General features: G+C 47.1%; 2 long non-coding RNA genes across 2 annotated transcripts; both read left to right on the top strand.

Annotated features, from left to right (window-relative positions):
• The first annotated feature begins 2,810 nt into the window (after window positions 1-2,810).
• Window positions 2,811-12,203, top strand: LOC107051866. The gene is made up of 3 exons (XR_003076773.2): window positions 2,811-5,396; window positions 6,555-6,720; window positions 7,169-12,203. It is a non-coding gene; the product is annotated as an uncharacterized LOC107051866 (long non-coding RNA).
• A 281-nt stretch (window positions 12,204-12,484) lies between these two features.
• On the top strand, window positions 12,485-16,301 carry LOC124417083. The gene is made up of 3 exons (XR_006930845.1): window positions 12,485-12,529; window positions 13,488-13,661; window positions 13,824-16,301. It is a non-coding gene; the product is annotated as an uncharacterized LOC124417083 (long non-coding RNA).
• The last annotated feature ends 5,122 nt before the right edge of the window (window positions 16,302-21,423 follow it).

Here is a 21,423-nt window from a genome sequence, read left to right as displayed (position 1 = left end):
CATTACACAAAGGCCGCGAGGTTATGTGCACCACGCCTTGGCTGCGCGGCCGGGCGCTGTCCCGGGCCGGGCTGAGCATCGCAGCCTCTCCTGCTGCCGCGCAGCGCCGCGCAGTGCCCAACCCCGGAGCCCCGGAGTGGCCCTGGTCGGCCCCGAGCGGCTCCGCACAGCTCCCATTCATTGCTCCTCTCCCTCTGCTCCTCCTCCGTCTTGTCTTTTCTTTTCTTTTCTTTTCTTTTCTTTTCTTTTCTTTTCTTTTCTTTTCTTTTCTTTTCTTTTCTTTTCTTTTCTTTTCTTTTCTTTTCTTTTCTTCTCTTCTCTTCTCTTCTCTTCTCTTCTCTTCTCTTCTCTTCTCTTCTCTTCTCTTCTCTTCTCTTCTCTTCTCTTCTCTTCTCTTCTCTTCTCTCTCTTTCTCTCTTTTCCCTTCTTCCCTTCTTTCTCTCTTCCCTTCTCTCCTTCTTTCTTTTTCTTCCTGTCGTTCTCTCCTCTCTTTCCTCTTCTCTCTCTCCTTCTTTCCTTCTCTCTCTCCTTTCCTTCTCTCTCCTTCTTTCTCTCATTTTCACTCCTCTCTTCCTCTCCTTTCTCCTTCTCCTTTCTCCTTCTCCTTTCTCCTTCTCCTTCTCCTTCTCCTTCTCCTTTTCTGCACCCCCATTCGGTCTGCTGCCCGGACCATCGAGGCAGTTAGGAGCATCCCATCCCGCCCGAGCTTCCTTTAACCGAAGTACCGAACAGGAGGGAGAGGGCAGACACCGGGAGCAGAGGGAAGCGGTAGGGCCCGAGCTGCAGCCCAGGTGCAGCCGTGCAATCGCTGCTGCGGGAAAGACAAAGACGGGTGTGTGTGAGAGGGGGGGGGGGGGAGACTATGTGTTGTTAAAAAACTTTATTTTAAAAGACACATTAAGCTCACAGAAGTCTCTGAGAGATATTACTTATTTCTGCTTATTAGTGATAATAGCCCAGTAAATTTGCTATTGAGTGTATCAAAGCGACTTTGGAACATCAAAAAGATTGCGAGGCTGATTTTACGGTTTCCTTCCAGGCCCGACCTCCCGGCTACATGCCGCGATTGTAGCGTTTAACGGTGAACACCGACCGGCCCCGCTCCGTTCCGCCGCCCGCCCCGACGGCCGCGCCGCCCCGACCCACTCGTGGGGCTCCGGGGGTCGGTGAAGAGGCAGCGGAAAGGGGTGTGAGGGGGTGGGGGGAGACGCGTCCCACGCCACTGAGGCAACAAAACAAAAATAAATTTAAAAACGGGGGAAAAAAAATATCCAAAGTGCTGAAAATTTCGCATGCGGCGCGGTGCGCTCCGCGGGCGCGGAGGGGACGGACTGTGCGCTGCTCCCACCTCGCGGCGCGGCATCCCCTGCCCTGCCGGGCTTTGATGTGCCGTAATTGAGCCTTTCTCCTCCAGCCCTTCATTTCGCCTTTCCCGCTTCTCTCTCCTCTGTTCCAGTTGGGGTGTTCTATATAAACATCAAAAGGACAACGCAGCTTCCCTCCCTCCCCCCAACCCCCCCCCCTCCGCCCTCCTCACTTTTTTTTTTCTTATATTAGGAGAAATAGCGAAATGCTTCATTTATTCTTTCTGAGCTACAGACGAAATAACGCGCGGGGTCTGCGCGGGTCCGCACGGCAACACGCAAACATGTGTACGCTCAAAGCCCGGCATTAAATCCCGGTTGATCCCAATTTAAAACGGAGAGCGAGGGAGAGGGAAGCGGCTCTTTGAGTGTGCGAGAGAAAGAGGGGCCGAGATGAGGAGCTGGTAATTATTGAAATATAAGGGTGAGATTAATTCAAAGGAAACAAACTATGAAAACAATTGGAGCCGAGTGAAAAGCAAAACCCAGATTAGAATTTGCTCGTGGTTTGTTGTCTGTCTGCTTTCTTTCCTCCTCCCCACCCATTGTCACAGTGCAAGGCAATGGGATTTGCACACTTGAGGTGTAATAGCATTACTGCATTAATTAAAATTTTCATTTCACGTCCAGATTGTTTACTTATCTGCTGGAAACATATGTCGGGAGAAGTTGAGATTCTGGATTCTGCTCCGCTGCCCAAGGTGCAGCGCAGTACAGGGGGGGAGAGGATGGCTTCAGATTTTTTTTCTCGCCGCATCCTCCAGCCTTATCTCGGCGCTGTAAATTATAAGGAGACTCCATTGAACTGAATATGAAGATTATATTTGCGAGCGGCGAGTCCTAAAGCGGCCCCCGTCCCGCTTGGAAATGAAGCGCGCCGCTTCGTGCCCAGCTCCGTGCCCACCCCCGGGGCCCAGAGGGGGGGACCGCCACCCTCTACCCACCCTCCTCGTCTCGAGGAGAGGGACAGCCGCCCCCGGGGTGTCCCCCGCGAGTCTCCGCTGCCACCCGCGGACAGCCGGCCGGAACCACGAGACATCCATCCCCAGGCTGTGCTTTCCGAAGTGGATCCCCCCCCCTTCCCAAAACCACGTCCGGAAGGGCCTGGGGAGGGCTGGGGTGGGGATGTGGTGTCGGGCACGGTTGGGGACGGTGCTCCCCTTTGGAGCTGGGCGGCCGCCGGGGCCGCTCCGTCGGGGCGGGCGCTGCACGGAGCAGCGCGGAGAGGGGCCCGGGCAGCTGCAGAGCCGGGTGGGGGCCGTCTGTCCGATTGCTCCCCCTACTTCTATATTATTTCCCTCTTTCTTTTTTCTTTTTTCTTTTTCTTTCTTTTCTTTTCTTTTTTTTTTTTTTTTTAAGGGAGGGTAAAATTTTCTTTTTTCTTTTTAAATTTCTTTACCTTATTTTTTTTTTTTTAAAAAAAAACTTTATTATTATTTAATTTATTTATTTATTTATTTATTTATTTATTTATTTTTGAAGAGACCCCTGAGAAGGCGGCGAGGTGCCGTCCTCTCCGCCGGGTCTATCTGTAATTGAATCTAGGTCAGTTATTCTAAAGCATGGGAGAGGCTGATTCCCTCTTTCCGACATCAGCCCGGAATTTGGGGGGAGGAGAGGGGGGTCTTGCAATTTCATTTAAAATGTAATGGTGGATGAACCGATAAGCAAATAGGGGGAAAAAAGGCTCTGCTTAAAAGAAATAAAAAAAGAAAAAAAAAATGGCATGCTTTTAATATGCTTCCAGATGGGGGGAAAATGATTTACATGGGAGTTTATTTCCTCTTTGCTGATATGAAAGAATTACAGATACAAAACCCACTGATCTATAGAATAAAAAAAAAAGAAAAGAAATGTTATTTTCCTGTAAAGGTATCAGTTCATTTATATTCATTTAACCATCCATCCATCAATTCACTTTCTCTCTCCCTGCACATTCTCTCTGCCTCTGGTAAACCTACCCCACCAATATACTTTTCTGGAATATACAATGAAGTTTCCTTAAAAAAGAAAAAGAAATAATGAGAGATTCAGCTGAAGTAGGGAAAGAGAAGTTCCCCCTCTCCCCCCAGCCCCCAGCTCCTGGTTTACCTTGCAGACTTTGAGGAAATTAGCAATATGAAAGAAAAACCGTTCAAGTTTGGAAGAAAATGTCTGTATATATCTATAAATAATATATGAAGTATAGATGTTATATATGTGTCTACTGTGTATATATAATATATACCACGGAGCTTGTGTGCTCAACATGTATGTACCGTGTCTTTACGCTCATGTTATATAAATAGCTCATTCTCCCTCTATGTGCGTGCCTATAAAATAAAATATACAGATATTGTACAGATATTTACAGCATTCATATATCCCAAGTGCACAGACATAGATTGAAACATACATCCAACCTACGTATGCTGTTTATATATATATGCGCAGTATATATGATGCCCACACTGTGCACATACAAAGACGGTGTCTCTCTGACCCGGAGCAGAACGTTTGCATTTAAACATAAATTATCATCCTAAATTCCCCACCTGTGTTCCTGTGTGAGTGTGGAGGCACATCTGACAGCGTAGCAAGGGTGCTGGTGTTTGTGTCCACATGCTGGGCACTCTGTGCACACAGAGAGAGAGTGGACTACGGGAAGGCAGGATCAGCCTGGTGCCCTCAGACCTTCCCAATTGAAGAGCTGTGGTTGTATTTTTTTTGTTGTGTTTGGGGTGATAGCTCGGCCTGTGGTAGAATTTCCTTTATAGGAAGAGGGACCGAAGAGCAAACCTCTCTCATAGTTGATAACACAGGCAAGTATTACGACAAATCTACCCTATGTGAGCCCTTCCCCATGGGGCCAGCCCTGGCTGGAAGTGGCTCCTTCCTCCCCATGCCCTCACCCACCAGAATAGCCACGAGGAGGATGAGGCTGCGTGCCCAAAGCGGGAGGCTGTTAAACCACCCATCCATCAGTCATCTCCCAGAGACCTTCGCACAGGCTGGAAGCGAAGGGATCAGCATAACTCGCCTTTGTAGGCTGCATGTAGCAGGAAAAGCTGTACAAGAAGTTGGCTCTTTATTGAAAGGAATACGTAAACGGAGAGGCAGCTAGATATGGAAATACCTACATAGGCAGATAAAAACACACACCTTTATCTTCAGCCAGATATTTATATAGATCCGCATATAATTTCTCCCACGGCTGCCTGTTAGAAGCGCCTCCGCCGGCACTCGGGGGGGGGGTCCATGCTACTCTTCCAGCAATCCCAGGTATAGATGCATCGCCCACCCTGCGATCAAACAGCACTGAGATGGGCAGCCCTACGGAAGCATGCCCTGTGTGTGTATCCCTGCAACAACACCAGGCTGATCAAAGGCGGAGGCGCCGGGCTCTGTGCTGTAAGTGGCACCCATGGATGTCAGCCCCGCTTCATGTTTGGAACCCGCACCTGAATAAATACATAATCATATCACATAGCATAATTAATAAGAGTAGCACCATGAAGGACTCTTAAAGGAAAGGCTGTTGAAAGAGAGTTCCTGAAGATAATCCTTTTAAAAGGTTTCCTTAAAATGCAGCCGCTAGTGGGAATAAGGCAGGTTTAGTTCCAACGTCTTAATACCTCCGGGTAGCACTGTTTTAGATCTCGTAATGTCTTTCCTTTAGCACTGATTTGACTTCTGATTTGGGACTTGCACGTTTTGGAGGATCTTGTTGCTGCGGTGGTTCTCACTGAGAAGGTCCCCCGAGGATGTTACCACCAGTGACCTGCTGGGACCTGCGGCTTCATTTCTGCTGGGAATCATATGCCCTCCCTACTCGTAACACCCTTTCCAACCTCACCCTTCTGGAGTTTTGTCTAATGACCCATTCAAGTCGTTTCAGGGTGCTGCTTCGTTTGTTTTTCCCTTATGGCGGATGCTGTGACAATCCCCAAGCTGTTGAAATGGGGTTCGGTTTCTCCCAAGCTCTTTGCTTGGGAGTGTCCCCGGCTCCATCATGCTCAGGATGGGTCTGCATGGCATCGCTTGCTGGGGTCGGTAAGTAAAAGACTTTTTATTTTGCCTTAATAAATGATGTCCCTGTAAAATGGTGCAGAACCACACAGTAAATTGCAGAGACAGGGGTTAAATGGGAAATAGCATGCTCTGTTCAGAGCTCCCCCAAACCTCTCTTCCTCACCCCATGAACAATTTCCCTGAAGGTGCTGAGGTCTTCCCTTTTGCTGCTGCTGCCCATCTGGAGCTTCAGCCCAGCAGCAAGCCACTTCCAGCAGGAAAAGTTGGGATTTGTGGAAATGTCACCAAATTGGCATGGAAATTATTAGTGAGGGGTTTTGGAGTAAGATGGACACATCCTCCCAGCAGCAATATTAAAAAAAAAAAAAAGCAGAATAAAAATGGAATACAGTTAAATCAGATTGTTTTTGTTGTGTTGCTGCTGTTGCTTCTTTATCCTATGACTGTGGACAACCCTTTGAACGGCCCCTATCCAAATGTAACAACCACAGCATAAGTGTCCCATCTCTCTTACCCGCAAGGTTTTGGCCTCTGGAAAACCAGCTACCTCCATTTCCAGTGAAGCAGGGAGAAAGCTGTTGTGTCATGGCAGTGTGTATGTAGGGGAAACCAGCTTGAGGGCAATGTAAGGGGGTTTTGGGGCTGCCCCAGTGACTGTACTCTCTTACGGAGACTGGCTCCGGTGAGCTTTGCATGTGCCATCAGCCCAGCCCCTGCATGTGAAGGGGAATAGTGAATGTTCTCAGGCCTCCTGGAACAGCAGGATCAGGTCTTGGAAGGCTCACATGCTTTCAGGTCTTTCAGCTTGAAATCATTGCATAAATGAGAAATAAGTGCCAGCACGTTCGGGATGGGAGGCAGCACAGGAGGGCTGCTGTCCCTGGGCCACCTGGGTGGCCAAGTGTCCATCGCTGGCACTGGTGGGACCCCTGCATTGTCATGGGCTGAGCTGGGCCTTCTGGTTCCCATCAGTGATGTCCTCTGCATGGTGGGCTACTGGAGAAGCACTACTTGCCCCAGCACCACTCCCCAGTGTTTTTTCCTATTCCATCTTTCAGCTGTAGTTCCAAAATCAAATAAGGTCTTCATTTCTTAATTTCTTTTTTCCCACTAAGATAGGAGACCTCTGATTTAGAGTTGGTATTTAATCACACATAATTTCTCCACATTTCCATGCAGGAGTTTTTGAAGTTTGCCTCCTTCCCTCCCTGTGAGCCATTAGCTGGATGACACGGACACAGGTTTCCCTTCGCTTCTTCTTCTTCATCCAACCCTACTCACACGGAAACTCCCCCACCAGGCAGTGAGAGAATGGGAACAGATCTTTATCAGAGACTCACCCACAGTAAGTCAAACAGCCAAACAAATACTTTTCTATCTAGAATTAAAACTCTTGTGGGATTCCCTTCCTTTGGAGGCAAACCAGGCGATGGTGCGACCTCCTGTCCTTCTCTTGGATGTGCCACTCCTCTGTGATGGGGTGATTTTGCTAGTTCTCCCTTGGGCTATAGAGTTCCAGGAAAGACAAGAACTGAATTTCTAGAAGAATTTATTTTTACAAAAAATAGAGGGAAAAAAAAAAAACCAAAAAAAACCAACACTGTGTTGCTTCAAATCCCTGCCAACTTTTTGAGCTTTTGTAGCTAAGCCAAAAATAAGGGCACAAAACAATTTTTCTTCGTTCATAGGTCACCTTGAAGGATAGATGAGTAACTCTTTTAATAGTATTTCTTATTCCAAGAGAATTTTACTGAGGAGTGCAGCGATGACTGAAAATTCCTATTTCCTTGCAGGTCCTCAGTTTTGTCTTAAGGATATGCAAGCATCTGGACAGCTCCCCACTATGGATTTTTATTCCATTGCTGCAGTGTAGAGGTACTATGGAGGTTTGGCATAAATAGTTTTCTTTAACTCAATTTTGTAAGCACCTCTTGGCACCGTACCTCGAGCCCATATGTGCAAATAGGAGAGCTGGAGGACATGTCTACTTGGGGCGCCAGCCTCTTTCCACTCAAATGCAGCCTCTCTGTTTAGCATGGATTAAAAAAGTACAAAAAAGGACGTGCAGTACAGCGTGACATCCCAACAGTGCAGGAGCACCAATGAGGAATAAAAGCACAGGAATGGAGGTGCTCCAGTGATTCCTTCCTTGGGCAGGGCAGTGGTTAGGTGCTCATCAGTGTCAATGCCCTTCTCTCTTCTCCATGCCTAACATCATGCATAGAGCCAACGGGGCTATGCTGGGACAGGACCCCATGGGTCACCTCCTTTGCTGGCACATGGGGAGCAGCTGCTGCCTGCAGAGAAGCCATCCCAAAGGTCAAGCTCTGCATGTGCTTTGTCTTAGTCACAGTGGTTTTCCCATCCCTAATTGATAACTGATGAGAAAACCTTTTGCTCTACGCATACCTATGCATATGTATAGATGTGCACACAGATGAACACATGTGTATATAAATGGATCTCTTTAAATTTAAATAGACTTATGCCCAAGGGCAGGAAGGTGGATAAAAGGTCGTTACAAAGAGAGGAGATCCAACACATCTGTGAGCTCTTTTGTGAGGATTAAATCTGTAGCAGGCTGCATTCAGTGCTAATACTCCTATTAATTTCTATTTTTCATTATTGTTTTCACATTTGTCAAGCTTCGATGAAGGGATAATGAAGTGAACGGATGTTAACTGCAAATTAATCATCCCTGTCCTGATAGCGTAACACAAGTTCCTATTCACTTACCTTCATTACTTAGAAATAGCAACACACGTTACATATTCATAGCAGCAAAACCTGCTGGATTCCGTAAGATAGCAAAAGAGAAAAAAAAAAAAGAAAAAAAAAAAGAAAAAGACTGACTTATTTCTAAAGAAAGTATAGATATTCGTTGGGAATGCTGGTTTGAACTCCAAGAAAGAGCTGAGAAAGATGAAGGTGTAGTGTTGCAAGGAGAGCTTGTGGGAAACCACGCGCAGGTTGGACCTATGGCTGTGTTTAGCTATTGAAGGTGAGATGGTTTGAAGGTCTCTTTTTTTTTTTAAACTGGAGTCTGTTTTTTTCTCATTGTGTGGCAAGAGGTAGGTGTATCTGTCAGTAGAGAGGTTTTTTTTTTTTTGCAAACTTCTTTGCTTTGCTTTGGGACTTGATTTCTCTGAGCCTGGTTTTGTGGTGGTATCAGGTTTTTGGGAGCCTAGAGGCTCCTTAGTGCCAGTATGAATGGGAACAGAGTCGGTGAGACCTTGGGCTCATTGAGGTCCTTCCAAGGGACCAGAGAGGGGCTGGAGGTGGGGATGGAGAGCCCCCCGCCCCAGTGATGTGTCTGTTCAGGGGTTACATTGGGATCTGCTGGAAGATTTGGGTACAGCTGCTCCCGGAGATGGGCTTGGAGCACTCGCTTGTTTTCAGCTTGGACTTTGACTCAGGCAAATGTATGAATTTCTACTCAGGTGTTTTACTCCCAGTGAGGCAATGTTGGGTTTTATGGTCTGTAAGACATGTTTTCATGGTAAATGAAGCTGTTCCTGGGGGAAGTGGCCACTGTGGGTTCATCCTGGAGATACTCAGAGAATGTTCCAAGGTTTGCAGACATCACTTTGCCAGTCCTTGGTACAGTCCTTCTTTTGCTGGTCACTTGAGAGTGATGTTGACACAGCAGGTTTACCTACCCTATTACATACCTGTCCCAGCATTACTTTTTGTCTTCCCAACCTGGATTTATCACTGGTCCTTCCTTTTTGAAATGCAAACTTTTTACAGCAAAGAGTCATCTAATCATTGTCCAATGACACCTCTCCCAGAATATTGCCTTTCCTGCTGTCTCCATCACTTGTTTGGCGGAACCAAGTGACATTTTCCTGCATAGCTTTCACTTGCCTGCTCTCCTGGAGAAACAGCCAGATCTCCACATCTGCCTACCTCATTCTGCCTACCCTGTGCCTGGGTCAGGATGGGCAGCAGACCTCTGTCCACAGACCGACTTTCTGCATCCAACTCATCTGTATTATACCCAGAACTGTCCTACTGTCTCCCCTCCTCTTCTCTCTTCACATTCCCTTCTTTTTTTTTTGTCTCTTTTCCCTCTCAACAGGTGCTGACAGAACATTTTCTCGCTGTAGTTCTGTTGGATTTCAAAGGCCTGGATTTCACTCCTCACCCACCATCTCTGCTACGTGCTCTCCAAGCTGAAATATCTCCATTCATTTAGTAAGCCATAGAAAGAAACAAAGCAATGGAGAGGGACATAAGTATGCCAGAATTCAGTGCTCTGACAGCGCAGTTAACTAACAATGACCTCTGGCTACTTCTGTGGCTGCTGCGTAACGCTTTATACTGAGTGCTTCTTTTGTTTTGTCTCCAGCCCAAGAATTCATTTTTTAATAAGAAAACTCAGAAGTGCCTCTGAAGGGTATGGGCTCATGAGCATCACTGCTGTGTTGCAGACGTGCAAGCTTCACTCGCTCACATGGTCCACGGACTCCAGCTATTTGGATTAATGAGGGTCCAGTGTAGTCCTTGCTTTCTCCTCTTGCGAGATGCATGCAATAGAGCCTCGGATCTGCCTTTGCCTCTTCAGGCATCTTCTCCATGCCATCACGTGTGCACGCCGCTGCTTGGAGAGCCTTGGAGAAGAGGAGGAACAGCTCTCAACATGCGAAGCGAGTGGCTGGTTTACTTTCCTCGTTGCACCCATGGCTGGAGGAGCAGCACACTTCATGTGCCTGCCTCCAGTCCCTAGAGTTGGCTGTTAAATCTGGCTCTAGCTATTTGTTCTTGAAAGTCAGTCTTGCCTTGCTGCCTTTCATGGGCCCTCTTCTGCTTTATACCTGTCCTCATGCCCAAGGGTTCTGTTTGTTGCCAAACTGCTTCTTCCCATTTTCCCTTTGCCCCTTCACCCAGCTCTCCTGCAGGTAGGTTTTCCAGTTGCATACATCCTAGTCCCTTTCCCAGGACAAAGGAGCCCCATGTTTTCTGCCTGGCTGCCTCCCATCTCCTCTATTGCCCATAACTTGCTCCCTTTTCCCAGCACGAAAGAGAATCCTCGTTTCTTGGCACAGATAACCAATTGTCTCTGTCTTCAGCTATTGCAGAAAGGAAAAGAAATTTGCTTCACCTATGCACGAGGGCTGCAGGATGGTGAGCGCTCCTCCTAGCAAGGTCCTTTGCTCTCCCAGGGCTGTGGGAGGTGTTCTGGGACTCTGTTCTCAGATCTCAGCCCCACAGTGAGAACTGATGCATGTCCCAAGTCATTGCACTTCTCCTTACTCCTGTTCTTGGCCTGGCTGTCTGGGTGCTCATTCCTCTGGCTACCTTGGAGCATCTTTATTTCCCTTTGACCTTCACAAAGCCAGCAGTGCTTCCTCTGGGAAGGAGGAAGAAGACTAAGTTCATCAAGACCCACATCCCTATGGTCTTTCATGAGCCAAAGTGGTCTTTCATGACCCAAAGTGGCAGGGACCCATGTCCCTTCCCACCCTGGGACTGGGATTTGGATGCAGTGGGTGCTGCTGTTAGAGCTGTGCAAACCTGACCTTCCTGAAGGGTTTAGGATCCTAAATCACACAGACTAATCAAAAAATAAAATCCAGGCTCTCAAGTGTCTCAAGCAGTTAAGCTCATTTTGTGGAGAGATGTGAGATATTTCTAAATGGAATCAGGAATGGAGGAAGCAGCTGGGTATGTTTTAATTCTAATTTTTCCTATATATCAAGCGTTAAATTAACAAGTGAGGGAGAACACTACCGAGGAGCTATCTGCTGTTTAGACAGGCATATCAGGATAAAATTACTCTGTGCTTGCCCGTGGTTTGTCTGGATACTCCTGGAACTGCACCAGTAAAGAGTATAATTGCACTGCTCTTTGAGGCTTCGGGTTTGGTGCTGCGAATCCTCCCTGCCGTCTGACTATGCAAGGCTTGCTTGATGACGTTAGGTAATTATTCCCTGTAGGCAATTTCAACTGAGGCAGGACACAAAGCTCCTCAGAGGATGTGCTATCAGGAGAAAAGGGAGTATGGCTCAAGCAAAGGATTAATATTTTTAGCTGTAAAGACGGTTGGCTCGAATGTTTGTTGGAGAGAGGCTTTCCTTGCTGTGTTTCAGTATGGGAGACTAATTGGCACAGGAAAGACACTGCAGTTTAGACGATGATGTCTACTTCTGAATGACCAATGTAATTCACAGGCTACCTCAATATCATCAACACTTTTTAAAGCATTATTTTTATTTTACAACAGTGAGAATAAGGATCGATACCATTGTTTCCAAATTAGAGTAAATGAGTTTAAAATCAGAGCCCTCCCCAGCACTGGTTGCCGCATGATATTGGGCACTGAGGGCTTTGGGTTAGTTCACATCTGTACACATCACCTCAATGGAGCACCACAGGCACAGCTGGCTGTACCTCGTTGGTGCACTTTGAGTACTCGTGTCTCTGCGTTCATATTGACTTTCACTGAAGCTCAGACATAAAATGCTTCAGTGCACAGAATATGATATTTTTTCTCAATCCGAGTCCCAGGAGAACTCACTCCAGGCATCCCCACTCAATGAAATATTGTCTCTGCCGCCAGGGAAAGCAATCTCTTGAGAAACAAGCCTGGATGTAGAGGAAGGGATCATTTCCCAGCAACCTTTTGATATCGTCAAACCTTCAATCTTTTGGTGATTTTTGGACTTGGCGACAACATCGGACCGGCCTTGGGCACTAAGTGCTTCATTTCCATCGACATTTATTATTATTCCACTTGCATATCTCAGATCATTGAGTGGTGGAGGTAGCATTAACGTTCCCATTTTATAGATGGAATAGTTGTGTTGCAGAGAGATACCTGGACAGCCTGGGACGTGGGTACAAGTCTGCTCTGGGTAGCTGAGTTCCTCTTGCAATGCCAGCATGCTTAAAGGATACTTGTGTGCATATGTCCTGATATTTGTTATTCAGGTTCGTAGATGTAGCAGAAATGCTAAGTCATGGCCTGAAGCAGTGATTGAGCACCTGGTGGAAGGCAGGGCCAACCCAGGGGAGCTCAGGTGCATGCAATGTACCTGAGTGACTGGAAGGGTGGAGCCAGGATGCACCCCTTCCCAGACCTCATTTAAAGGTTGGCAGTGGAGATGGGGGCATATCACTGGATTTCTCTGCTTACCTGAGGCCTTCTGAAGGTAAGCAGCTCTTTCCTTTGTTTCTGCATCCATGGCTGCTACACTTGGGCTTATCCTTGCTTGCTGCAGCCTGAGACTCTGCTACACTGCTGTTATTGCTGTGTTTTCCATCACATTATAGCATTACAGTAGATTGTCACTTATTTTCTTTGTTTCCAAGGTCTTCTGAAAATGAATGTGGTGGCTGCTGGTGGGACACACAGCCTTTTCCTTGCTCCAGCTTTAGTGCAGTATCTAGTACTTACTAGGGCCGTGCTGATCCTCAAGCCAGGAATATTTAGGACTGCCTCTAAGCTTGTCATTAATGAATATCATGACAATTAACCTTATAGACAGGCAAGAAAAGGCAGAGCTGGTTTAAATTCCTGGCTTGTTCCTCATGAGGTTGCAAGCTTATTTAATGTCACATCAAACTCCAAAAGGCCATGTAGATTTAGAGCTCACGAGATCATCACTTTCTTGCTGTCCACCAGACTGTCCTTGAACTCATGTGTTTGCTGCTCCCAGTTGCAAAATTTCATAGGCAAGCATGAACGTTTTCAGGAGGAAAAGCCCAGCTTTTATAGACTAAACTTGGATTTTAATTAAAAACCTTAACTTCTGTGAATTCCTATCCATCTAAAAGGATGCCAGCATGCCTGCTCCTTATGCAGGGGTGAGCTGGGGCTGCCCTCTGCTCTTGCTCAGAAGGACTTCTCCTTTGAAGGGGAAGAAGCCACAGGGACCACATTTGCCTGTAGTCAGCAACATCTGCTGAATGAACTAGAAGCTGATACTCACACAAACCTAATCCACAAGTAAGAAGAAGTGGGAGGGCACAGTTGTGCAGTAGGCAAATGAAAGGTTATCACTTAAAGCTTGCTTCTGATTTTTATTTTATTATTTTCCAGCCCATTCCTCCAAAATCCAACATTCTGGACTGTTTCCCACCAGTACTTGTTTTCCTTTCTCTTTGCAGCATACTTCCATGCTCTACAGAGTCTCGAAGAAAGCAGCAGCAGGAAGCTTAGACTCCATTTCCCCACTCTTTCCCAGCTATAATGAAGATGTCCTGCTAGCAGATGTTATATGACAGCATCCTAGTATTCATTGCAATACTGGGGAAGTAGCAGCAGAAATGGAAAGCCCCTTGGTAAGGGTGTTATACTTGCTCTCAGTGTTGGCCTCCCTGAAGATGCAGCTGCAAGTGTTTAACTTTTCCTTGGTGTCTTCACTGATGTCCTTGGTATCAGCCTTTTGATAGACTTATGCCTGGCAATGAGAATGTGTTCTTTATGTCTTCATGTCTTTCCAGGTCTTCAAGAAACCAGCATCTACTGGAGAGGTCAGGGCTGGAGATGCTGCCAAAAGAGCCACAGAAGCATGATGCAAACTGTATCCTCTTGCTGGGCTTTGGGAACTGCTCAGCTTTCAGCTGGGTTTGTGCCACTCAGGCTGTTCCTGTTAGGAGAAAGCTGGAGGAGTGCCCTTTTGCCCAAGGTCTGATCTCCCAGGGGCTGCTGAGATGCTAGCTGATTCCCTTGTTGCTGCATAGCTACCTGTGTTTCAGTGTAAGTGTATGGGGACGTCAGCAATACTCTGTATGATGTGGATGTATCAGTGTAATACATGAGAGAGTTCTTTTTCCCATCTCCACCTCTGCAGGCTCCGGGATGCTGCCTGAGTTCCCCTTTGGACTCCAGAGTCCCATTGAGATCATGACAGCCATGTTTATGTGCTATTCTAATGCTGGTTGTTGCAGTGTAAGTGCTTTTTAATGCATGGCATTACAGCAGGTGCATGCTGTTCTCTCCCTTACCAAATGGCTGTCTGGAGGGATGTAATTCCGGCTTCTGCCTCAGCATGCTGTTATTTACAAGTGTGGTTACACGGTTTGTGCCACCTCGGAGCTTAATTTAGTTAATTTGGTGCACAGCACATGAGAACCACCTTTGCAGAATGAGTGCTGTGATACCCAGCTGGCTCAGGGATCCCATAACTGCATCTCGGAGGTGGGAGGACTTCAGAAGAGCATTCAGGGAGCAACGAGCAGTGGTGTCAGGAGCATGAAGTCCCATCACTTCTATATGTAAAACTAGAGCAGGACACATGCGATGTGTGTCTTGGGGTGGCCAGGTCTGTGGTAGCTCCTTGGCCATTGACGCAGAGCTTTGTTGATTGTCCCCACAAAGGCTTTTGGCTATGGATTTGTGGATGTGGTTGTAGAATAAAATGAAATTCCACCTCCTCATACTGGACTGGTTCCTATAGCCGTTCACACATTTCAGTGTGAAATTCTGCTGGGAGAGGGAGCTCAGCTGGAAGCAATACACCTAACAGAGATATTCTGGGCTGACTTTTTTCAGAGGGAATGATCTGTTCTGATGACATTCACTTGATCACGTGTAGCTCTTGCCCTTAGAAGCCTTTGGTGTTGCTATTGGTATTGAGTGAGGAACTGCAATGAAGTGCCATCCATGTGTCCAGTGTGCTGAGAAGACTCTGGGGTCGGTGGTGCAGTGAGGAAGCAGGAGCTGATGAGCTGTGGCATGAGGATTCTCAGGGAACCTTTCCCAGATTAGTTGTAAGAGACAGCCCTTGTATAAGTGTTTAAGTGCTCCATAAGGTACTGCCTGTGGCAGCAGATTAGGGTCACAGAGGAAGGAGGAGGCTTGCCTGGGCTCCAGAGGCAGAGCTCAATTTCTGTGTCCTGGAGCAACATCTCTGGCTTCTGTCTTGATGGGTTCTTCCTGGAGACGTGTAGGAGCCCTGGATAGGAAGCAGCAAGACATACCTGATCCTTGCAGCCTGAAAATGACTTGCCACAATAACCAGTGCTGTAGGCACTAAAAGGGAGCTTCAGATACCTGGAAAGGAGAAATCCTGTGCAAAGACAGCTCTCTTGCATGTCCTCCTCCCATCCAGAAGGTACTAAAAGCTTGGTGGGTGACTTCTGGAGTTACCTGCCAGTCCTGGCTTCCCCAGGAGCTACCTGAGATGGTTCAGAGCCAACAGACTTTACCCTCTTTGCCAGAGTCACCAGTTTCTGGGTGAGTTGCTGGTCATAGACCACCTTATCCAGGTGGCAAGTGGGAATCTGGGCTGCTGCAGTGCAAGAGCTGGAAGATTTTATTTACATCTGTTATATATGTTTATAACACCTGAGTTTAATAGGCTAAAAGATCAGGAATTTTCTTTCACTGAAAAGAAATTCCACTGACTGCTTTTCTGTATCTATCCATGCTACCACTTTCCAATATCTGTGTTTTCCTGTAGCAACATAGTGGGTACACAGTGGTTCCAGTTTTCCCTGATGTCCACAAGCAGATGAATTTCAAAGGTGTTTCCCATGGATGCTCCTGCAGGCAGTGAGGAGGCCAGAGATGTGAGTGTCACAAAAGCAGCAAAGAAGCAAAACATCTCCTTTGGGCTCCTGTGGCTGTGTTTGCCCCCAAGTGCCAGCCCATGCTCTGTTTTCTCCAGTGGTCAAGCCCTGCTGGATTGACCAAAAGTTGCTCCATCCCTGGGGTCAGTCAGAGCCCCATGGGACTATGGGAAAGGCTTGGTGAGTGGGAGCTTTCTGCATTGAGGGCAGGCAGGGTGGTGATGTTCATGGCTTCATCAAGGGCTCCTTTTTCTTTGCAAAGAACTCTTGCTTGCTCGCTCAGCTTGCTGCACTGGTGAGAATGTACTTACTGGCTTAACTACTGAGATATCTCTAATGGAGAATTTAATCTCCAGAGCGTTGCTGTCTCTTATGTTTCCTGTGTCTTAGGTGCTCAATAAATGCTTGCTAAAGTAATTCAGTGTTCTCTCTCAATCAGAAAACATAGCACCGTGTCAGCTATCCAATCACACACCGATTCAGTAAGGCAGGGTGAGAAAACACTGAAAGCAGCTCTGAAGAACAGGCTTGGAGCTGCTGGGCTTATCAGGGTGATGGAAACACTCTGTGAGCAGAACACTGTAGGAATGAGGTAAGTGAGAGCTGTGGAAAGACATCTACAGGGGAATGACATCATACTGAGTTGCAAGCAGGTGTTGTAGTGTTCATCTGCTCCTCAGAAACATCTGCCTGGCTGCCCACTGCTGGACACAGTGGAGCTTTGTGCCTCTCATGTCTTGCAGAATTAATGAACTCAGGTGTCTACAGAGATACTGTCCTTTGCTGATGACCCTCAGCATGGAACCCTACATGTCACCTTGTAACCAGGTGTGCTCATCTTTCTGTTGTGCCTATCCTGCCCTTGGTACTCTCCCAGGGATGGATCCTCTGCATCCTCTCTGATTTGCCCTCTCTAGCTGTGTATGTCCCTTCTCCATGCTATGTTCCCACTCCTTCCAGACCAACGTGCCACTGTATGGGCCTGTCCACCCTTGACAGCAGGTGCAGCCCCACAGAATGATGTGCATTGTGAAGTTTTTCTGGCCCCACTGCATCTCAGATGAGTGACTTTGAGCAGTGCTAATTTGAGATATCCCAGGTTTGGCCAGAGCTGCTGTCATCATGGTACCATGGAGTCTAAATGCAGCTGTGTTTTCTCATCCCTATGAGATGTAATTCATCTGCACGTACCACAGAGCATTTCCATTCTGCCTCTTCAGGCTTGGGGCAGGTTTAATACAGTCTGTGAGAAAGGCTTAAAACAGCAAGGTGGGAGATTGAATTATGGTCTAATCTGCCACTAATAGAACCTGACCAGCTCCATTATTCAATGTCAAATCACTGCACTTGCTATTAAAACAGAGTGTGAACTTCCCTAATTTCTGTCGGGCTGGGACCATATCCATCATTCTTGCCTGAACCGGCACCAGGGCAGTGCAGATAACACAGACAAATTTAATATGGTAAATTCACCTTAGGAAGCTTGTTCCAGCAGTGGTGGTAAGGGAGGGGCTGGGCAGTCCTGAGAGGAAAAGGATGGATGAGAGCAGGCTGCAGTTTGACATTGCAGGGGCAATGAAATTGCATGGTGCCTCGTTAGGATGGGGAGGTCTGTCTGGCCGTGGTGCCCTGATCATCTGGCTCAAAAGGCTGCCCAGAGGGGAGGTGACAGAGAACTGACCAGTCCCATGTTCTGGTGCAAGAGGAAGGGAGTGGGGACACACAACCACAACGTCTAGGTGTGCTGATAATACCCTTTTATTTCAGCCCTCAGGTTACATGTTGCAGCGTATTTTTTGTGTGCTGTAAATGTCAGTAAACCAACTCCTGCTTTCTCTCCAGTGATGCTACCTCCAGGAAGGTGGAGGTGTCACATCAAGTTTCTCACCTTGCTCCCTGGTTGGCTGCAGCCAATATGCTGTGTGGGCAGAAACTCCTTGGGAAGGGACAAATTGAACTGCTTCTTTGCAGCATCCCACTTTGACCCAGAAAGTCATCAGCAGATAGATGAAGAGTTAAACGTAGACCTCCTAACCTGGTTTAGCTGTGACTCACATCAGCTCTCACTAGAAGAGGTGAAAAGCAAGAACACTCATTTGTTGAAGCACCAAGCTATCTTTGTGTGCCATCTCTTACTTTTCTGTCTTTCCTCTGTATCAACCTTAATTCTAGAAGTACAAAAATGTGAAAGTAAATCTTGATCAGGTCAACCAAAATAAGACAAATAGAGAGATGAGCTCTGAGGCACGCTAGAAGCACTTTAAACCATAATAACCATTTTCAAGGGTAAACAGAGTCTGACCACAATGGAGATTAACAGAATTCATTAGGGAAAAAAGGACTTGTCATTACTAGGTCTAATGAGTTGACACTGGTGAAGAGGGACTTGTCACCATGGAAACGACAAATATTAGGAAAGGAAGATAAACAATTCTAGCTTTATCTGGCCGCTCTCTCCTCACTGCTGGCATGAGTCTGGCCAGCAGGACTGCCTGTAGAGAAGTAGCTTTGTCACTCATCTTTGCCTTCATCTCCTTCATTGTAACGACCAGGGACAAGACCTTGAGGACTCAACTGGCCTTCAGGCAAACTTACCTGCTAGTTATAGATCCTTCTCTGCTGGTAAAGATTCCCCTATCTTTATTGGTGCTGTCGGAGCTGCCATTTTTACATTCACCACCTGGCACAAAAAGATAGTTGTTCAGGAATGTATTGTGTTCGCATCCCAGAGCATCACTCACATCCTGCTGCCATGACCAATGAGGACCTACCAGAGAATTTGAGTGATGTAGGTAGACAAACACCAGGTTTACACATGCTGGTGGGCTTCACAAATGCTCCTCATGGGCAGGAAAGGAACGGAGCAGGTGGCAGAGACCAGAGAGTGATGGAGACATTCTCCATTGCCATCTCCAAAGGAAAGTCACATGGGACGTGTAGCAGTTCAGCTACGGTATTAAGGAATGAGACTCTAACAACGTTAAAGACACTGTCATGGGTGTGTCTCCACAGCATTTAGAGTCATGTCAGGAGCAAGGGGACAGGCAGAAGGCCTGTCTGGGTACCTTACTGCCAAGTTGCAGCTCCATCAACACAGTGATTTCACATGGAGGCAGAAGGAGAACTCCTTGATTAACCTCTAGGAGCAAAGGTAGCCCTGCCATAGAGGAGCATGTGCTTAGGGATGGACCTACCTATGCATCCTCTATAAAAGTGCAGACCATCACTGACTGAATGGATGCAGGTATCAGAGGATAAGGGAAAAATTCTGTGGCACGGGGAATATTATGAATACGAGTGATCCATGCTCAGATGTACAATTTGAAATTCCACAGGCACTCACCTAAGGCTGTCTGAAAGGAAAAGCTAGAGGGTATGGGTAGCACAGGGGCTCTTGGCCCAAGACCATCTGGGAAGTAGTAACACTGAAATAGAACAGAGATTTGTGATGCTCCTTAAAGACACAGCATTCTTGACACCCGCTGAATACCTGCGATGAGTTTGTTCAGGCATAACTTTTGCAATTATTTGGACGAGGAAGTCAGCCAAACCCCAAGCCCTAGTGCCAGAGCATTAGGAGTTGATAAATTGTGATGGCTGCTGTACCAGTGCCCAATGCAGGTGAATCATAGAATCATAGAATCACCAAGGCTGGAAAAGATCTCCAAGATCATCTAATCCAACCAACCACCTACCATCAGTATTTCCCCACTAAACCTCCGCCATCACTGCCATCAGCAGGTGAGGGATTTAGTGGTTTCTTCCTACTCTTCAGGAGGACAAGGGAGATCACATGCAAAATAGCAGCCCTTAGCAGCCCACTGGAGAGCCGTGCTACAAATGGGCACAGAAAATGGGTGAAAAACACTCGTATCCAGTTGGTCAGCCCAAAGGTTGAGCGCAGTGTCATGGCAGTCCCTGATGAGGAGATGCCAGAATTTCTGTGGCATATTGTGTGGAACAGAACTCAGAAAGGCCTCTTTTTTTTCTCCAGCCTTCATCTAATTTGCCTTTGCTGTGCCCTCTTCATGTATTTTCTAACAGGACTGACTTTTTACTCTATCAGGGACTCCATTACTGCTGAAGGGACAGGAGTGCACCCAAAGGAATGAGTTCTGGCCATGAGACCAAGGTGACATTCATCACCTTGGTGATGAATCAGGACCGGGGGACAAAAAGAACAGAGGTCAAAATCTTGCAATTGGAACTTTGAAAAGGGATCAGACTATGGGGATCCATTAGGAGGGAACTAAATGGCTTCCTCCTGGATTGTACGGGTAGCCTGAGATCTGGGGCAATGGCCCTTGCTCCCACCATCCCTGTGCATTGGTGAATACTGGACTATACACCACAGCCAATGGATTTGTTGCTGTGTATAAATTTGTTGACAGAATTATACGAGCTGCACGTGATCCCGGGCATATCATCAGGCGCAACGAGATGAGCAGCACTCATTGCCCCTTGCCTCCCATCCTCTGTACATCTCAATTAAAAGGTGCTGTTGAAGAGGGTTTTGTAAAGTGAGCCATCGAGTCTGAGCAGCACAGCGTGCGGGACAGGGAACGCTGCAATGTCTGCACGCTGCTCAATTATTCATTTCCCATTTCTGCATATACAAAAGGTTAATCCATGAGGCGCCTGCCACACAGGGAAAGCAGCTCTTTGGAGACAGCTCCATATTAGTTTTTTTTTTTTTTTTCTATTGGTTTTCCAAGCATTATCTCTCCTCTGTTTCTTCTCCTGCGGGGTAGCGAGGGAGGGAGCGTGTAGGATAATGAAGAGCTCCCTCTTCCCAGGCAGACAGTTGCAAAGGAAACTTGGCTGGTGTAGGCAGGATGGATGACGGGTTATTCAAATGCTGGAGTTTTAACAAGGGAGCCCCTCATCTCTCCAGTCCTCATCTACAGCAAATTTCATGTTATAGGGGAAAAAATGCCACCGCTGCAGCTTTTGTCTCCCTTTTGTCACTCTCCTGGGGAAGCTGCTACAGAAACCCACAGATGTTGAGAGCAGCTGGGTAGATTTACGGGTGAGCCAGAGACCTGGGATGAAGGCTGCTCCCCAGGTCAGAGATGAGGAGGGCTGTGTTGGCTTGTGCTTCTCCCTGTGCTGTCCTTCAGGCAGCAGGGAGCTGAGGGGACGTGGTCTCAGCTACCCACTCACCGGGATGGCCAGTGAACGCACCTACCTAACCCCCAGTCTCTTCCATTATTCATCCTGCTGGACTGATCTCATGGAGCTGGTTCGAAAGGTCAGCTCGGTATTAATGTGCTGAATGGGAAGATGCTATAGGCTGGAAATTGAGCTTGTCACACCAGAGTGATTCTCATTAACGGCGTTTGATTTGCCATTAATATTAATTTTAGTTTTGAGGGACACTCGCAAAGATTTGCCACAAGTTAACAGTCTCAGGCACCAACATTTGCCATAGGGAAACATCAAGATCATCCAGGAGTTGTTCTTAAAAGGGTAGACTTTATCTGTCAATGAAGCAATGAAGCAGACATGAGCAAAGAGATGCCCAGAAGAC

Source organism: Gallus gallus, chromosome 9, assembly GCF_016699485.2.
Source record: "Gallus gallus isolate bGalGal1 chromosome 9, bGalGal1.mat.broiler.GRCg7b, whole genome shotgun sequence".
Classification (NCBI taxonomy): domain Eukaryota; kingdom Metazoa; phylum Chordata; class Aves; order Galliformes; family Phasianidae; genus Gallus; species Gallus gallus.
Note: the sequence above shows the minus strand (reverse complement) of the source record. Positions and strands in the feature narration are given on the sequence as shown.